Here is a 5,518-nt window from a genome sequence, read left to right as displayed (position 1 = left end):
ATCCACAGACGGCATTCTGATGTAGGTGTTTTTTGTGTATCCACAGGCTCTGTGTTCACTGCTCTTTTCCCTACTCTGCCGTCTTTACGTATCTGGTCTATTTTTCTAGAGCAGCTTGTGTCTCTGAAGTATGAAAGTTACTTGTGAATGTTGCTGTAATATAATGAGAGGTCAGTAGGGCCGGCTACTGTGAGGCACTGCAATGTAACAGGCAAAAATAGAAGATTAAAAATAAGTTGAAGTTTTTTTCTCATGTAAGCAGGTAATTAACAGGTCATTTCTTCAATCAAAGTCCTAGAACAAACTTAAAACATTCTGGAGGAGAAAAGGGTTCTTTTATAACTCAATTCCAAAAGTGTTCAACATTAAATGTCAGTTTACTCCTTTTCGTTTAGTAGATCACTTTTATAAAAATAACTTTTTGGCATATTTGCTGAAACTGGCAGCATTAGACTATATGAGACAGATAATCTGTATAAAAAATAAAAATAAATCCGGTTCCTTTGGCTCCTCCTACTGCTCCTGATGCTATTTGCAAGAATCCACCACTCATTGCTCAAAACAAGCAAAACCAATCAGAGCAAGGAGCAGTCTCTAACACAGTCACAAGAGGCATGATGACAAACAGTGAGGAATAACTTTTGATGGGGGGGCAGTGGTGTACTAGCCTCTCTTTCCACTGTGACGTTGTCACAGCTGCCTCAGAAGCCTGGGGTGCTCTGCCCTAAGCGTCGGTGGAGCATTTTTGAGAAGACAAATTGAGAGGGACTGGGATCTTGGTAAGGCTTTTGCCGGGGAGAGCGAGCCCTATGCGGGATGAGGTTCCAGTTTTGTGGTTGTTAGAAAAAGAAAGGAGGGTGGTGACCATAGAGGAGTTGAGGTTAGTAAATCAAATTAGAGATACAAACTAGTCCTTTTAAGCTTATGAGGAGACGTTTCTTTTGGATTTGAATGTACAATTGGATGCTTGGTAATTATACACAAGGGAGGTGGTTCTCATGTTGGCTATTTTTTATATAAATTTCTAATGTCAAAAGGTGAAGCCCAAAACAGAATCAAAACTAACTAAATTAAATAACGTTTTCCCAGATCTATGGGTTGTAGCAGAGATGGGGACTCGGGTTTGAGTCTGACTTAAGTCACACAAACAGTGACTTCAGACTAGACTCGTCCCCAAAAGACTTCGGACTTGACTCGGACTCAAGGTGTTGAACTTGTATAAATATACTTGTATATTTACTTATACTATATATACTTGTATTTTTTTTTTAGGAAACGTCTGATGAGCTTGCTGTTATTCCCCTTCCTCTGTTACCTATAACCTGCCTATGTAACACAACTACTTATCTGCTGCACATGAGAGAGGACACCAAACACTGGCAGCTGCTGCGCCATTCATCATAAACTTTGGCTTTAAAACCTCATACAACAAGGCCCAAACAAATAAGCGCTGAATGCAAAATATGTTAGTAACCTGAGGTTAGTAAACATGTTTAGCCCAGCATTAGCCATCTAACATTAGCTTGCTTTTTGCTTTAGCTACGACCTACCGGAGGTTAACTCCGACTGTCGTTTGTTATGAAAAGATGAATGAGCATTTGTTTGCTTGCCAAACTTTAACATACTCATTTACGTCCCACTGGCTGACATCACGTTAATTATTAACGCTGACTGCAAACAGGTTACAGGTTTATTGTTGATCGTGTAACGTTACAGTTTATTTAGTTAACATTACACTGGTTTGAGAGTCTGCGGGGTGTGTTGACTTACAGGAGTTTAAAAACTGTAATTAATGTTAGCTGTACATTGTACATTAGGCTAACATGGTTGTGCTCTGTGAAAAAAAGGTTACAGGTTTATTGTTGATCATGTGACGTTACAGTTTATTTAGTTAACGTTACACTGGTTTGAGAGTCTGCAGGGTGTGTTGACTTACATAAGCTGTCAATTGCATTGCACATTACATGGTTTTGCTCTGTAAGTGAAAAACAGGTTACAGTTACAGATTCCCTGGATTGAACGCAGCAGGTGATACAACATTCATCATAACCACGAGTGACTTGAGACTTGACTTGGACTCTAGATCAAAGACTTGAGACTTGACTTGGACTCTTGCTAAGAGACTCCTTCCAGCTGTGTGCTCTCTGTCCCTCTGCTCCTCCTGTTCTGGCATTTGTGAGGCTCCTAACATCAGAAATCGACTGAGCCATAACACACGGCTGCCTATTATCAGCAGAGTGGAGAACCATGTCTGGGACGGGCTGCAGCGCTTCTGGTGTGAGCACAATCTTTTCTACTAGAATGGCCGTGATTAAGGCCATAACGCGCTGCACACACCAACTGTGTGAGTCTGGGGTAAGTCCTGCATCAGTTAGGTATATAAAGGAGTTAATTTATTAGCGGTTGACTTCAAATCCATTTTTAACTAGGGATGGGTATCACTACTTGATACCTTTAAGGTATTGACCAAAATAGCCCAGTATTGAGTAGTGTTGAAACATCTCCAGTCAAGCCAGTACTTCATTTCATACTTTTTGTAAAGATCACGGCAAAAAATGAATATTTGACTATACAGATTTGCTTGCAGCCAAACACACACGCAATACACGGAAGGAATGAGAAGACCACACCTTTTTTTTCCCCCCTTATGTACCTGCACCCACTTGTATCCATGCGTGATTTTAACAGCCCCTCACCTTCGGCTGCGGTCTCAGGCATTTTCGTCACTGTTGCAAGTTTATTGCCACAAGCTTTCTGTTGGTTTCTGTCTGGTAACATTTAACACTATTCTGTTAAATATCAGCCCTTTGTTGTATTATTATAAAGACCTGAACTGTGTCCACTGTTGACCTCTCATGTAGACAGTGTAACTGTGGCAGCAGTGGCTGGCGGGGGGGTGGGGCAGTTTGGCGGTGTATAATGTAGTTGTGTTTCTAGTAGGTTCTTCTAGTTCATTTTCCACCTAGTTTTAGTGTTTATTCAATACTTGAATTCTCGCTGCAAACACAGCGGCTTGCCCTGCCTCTTTCTGTCTTTCTCTCCTTGTGTGTGTCTCTGCTCTTCTTACTTTCTCCATCAGCAGTATGTTTAAACTTTTCACGTTTAATTAACTCACCCGTGATTCCGTTTTCAAGTGTAGCCCCAGCTGCATGTGTCACCTGACTATTTTGGTCAAGTCATGTAAAACTGTACTACTACTACTACTAATAATAATAATAATGCTCCACTCAAAAAAAAGGAAAAAAACTGGGGATAAAAATGAGGTACGAACTAGGCCTTGGCTCAAAAATTGAGGTCTGAACCGAAAGGTAGATTTGGTGAATCATTACACCCCAATGTCTTTTAATCAAGAAAGTCCACTTTTTATCACAGTATCACACAGGTATGTGATGTCCCATATGAATAGTCACCATGGTCTCTCCCCTCTCTGTGGCAAACAGGGAGAAAAAGCTTCTGCTGAATGATAAAGTGCCCGTGTGCAATCAACTGCAGAATCAACAGATTCAGAAAAAAAATCTGCTGAAGTCTGAAAAATGTGAAGTGTTGCTGACTTGGTGTGTACTTTTTTTCCTCCTTATGAGTCTACAGTAGCAGAACCACTGCTGTTTGTGTGTGTCTGCTTGCTGGCTGTAGGACAGCCAGCAGGTCATTTGGTAGGACTCCAGCTTCCACTGAGTGACCATCTGCATACACAAGCACTACAGTGAGTCATTCCTGTAGAACCAATCAGCGCAGGGCCGAGTGATGATGTCAGCACGTAAAAGAAGCCGATTTGACAAAGATTAGAACAAGGAAAAGCTTTACACTGACTACGACTGGAAGGAAAACCACACAGTAACCATAAAGAACAAGAGAACTAGAAACTGAATGAGCCAATAAGAGAGCACCATGATGTGGAAAATCAAGTGAAGAACTTGAGGATGAGCAGAACCAGTCAGCAGAAAGTTTGATCTAACCCTGACTGGGGTATGCACTTTCAGTCATAGTTTAGTCCTAATGTTGGAGTCCTTTGTGTTGACACTTTTTCGTTTGAAGCGTGACATCTCACCAGAGAGTGGTTCCAATCCAACAGTGGTCCACTTTATATGAAGTCAGTATTGTTTGCAGCCCAAATTAGTAATTGTGCTCATATGTCTCCACCTACTTGTTTGTCATAAACACCTGCCCTTTGCTGAGAAAATCATTATGCACATGAGGCACAGATTGGCGGCTGTGGCTCAGGAGGTAGAGCGGGTTGGCCGTTAATCGGAAGGTCGGCGGTTCAATCCCTGGCTCCCCCTGGTTGCGTGTCGAAGTGTCCTTGGGCAAGATACTGAACCCCGATTTGCCCCTGGCGGCTGTTCCGCCAGCGTATGAATGAGTGTGAATGCTAGTTTCCGTTTGAGCACTTAGGCTCTGTGTGTGACTGGTGAATGCAGATGTAGTGTAAAAAGCGCTTTGAGTGGTCGAAAAGACTAGAAAGGCGCTATACAAGTACGGAGCATTTACATTTACATTGAAATTAAAGCTGCAAGCAGTGTTGGACGGGCCCTCACACGTGTAGCGTGTCGAGGTGTGAGGCGGCCACGTTTCAGATTCTGGAGCTCTGCCGGTGTGGCTGTGAATTTCCCACACGCTTTGGACCCTACACAAATGTGTTAATCATCACTTCCTGTGTCCCCTTTGTGGCGCTACATTGCACTTGGTGGTGTGACTATAACTCGTGTTCGGGGCGGGACTGTTATCAAGCATGTAAAGTTTGGTGCAGATGTGAGCATGTAGACTGAACTTCCTCTTTCATGGCGAATCATCGATTTTTGGATGCCACGCCACAGACATGCTGTTTCACTAAAACTCACCATTTGTACAACTTTTAATCGTCAACGGGTTTAGAGTAGACAGGGACAATCTGAAGTTGGTCAGACTAATTCTCTAGGAGGAGTTTGTTGTAAATCATCCAAAAATGACCATAAAATTCAAAATGGCCGACTTCCTGTTGGGTTTAGGGCATTTTTGGGTTTAGAGGCTTTTTGGTACGTCTATACATGATACATGTGCCACAGACATTTCATACATGTAGGTAAAACGTGCCAGGGGGCTGCTTTATTAAAGGTATTTTCCTGTTGCCAGCAGGTGGCGCTATGACTGTGGGTGAATGTTGGCATGTACACTCACCTAAAGGATTATTAGGAACACCTGTTCAATTTCTCATTAATGCAATTATCTAATCAACCAATCACATGGCAGTTGCTTCAATGCATTTAGGGGTGTGGTCCTGGTCAAGACAATCTCCTGAACTCCAAACTGAATGTCAGAATGGGAAAGAAAGGTGATTTAAGCAATTTTGAGCGCGGCATGGTTGTTGGTGCCAGACGGGCCGGTCTGAGTATTTCACAATCTGCTCAGTTACTGGGATTTTCACGCACAACCATTTCTAGGGTTTACAAAGAATGGTGTGAAAAGGGAAAAACATCCAGTATGCGGCAGTCCTGTGGGCGAAAATGCCTCGTTGATGCTAGAGGTCAGAGGAGAATGGGCC

Source organism: Micropterus dolomieu, linkage group LG06, assembly GCF_021292245.1.
Source record: "Micropterus dolomieu isolate WLL.071019.BEF.003 ecotype Adirondacks linkage group LG06, ASM2129224v1, whole genome shotgun sequence".
NCBI classification, from domain to species: Eukaryota; Metazoa; Chordata; class Actinopteri; order Centrarchiformes; family Centrarchidae; genus Micropterus; species Micropterus dolomieu.
This window is presented reverse-complemented; position numbering follows the sequence as displayed.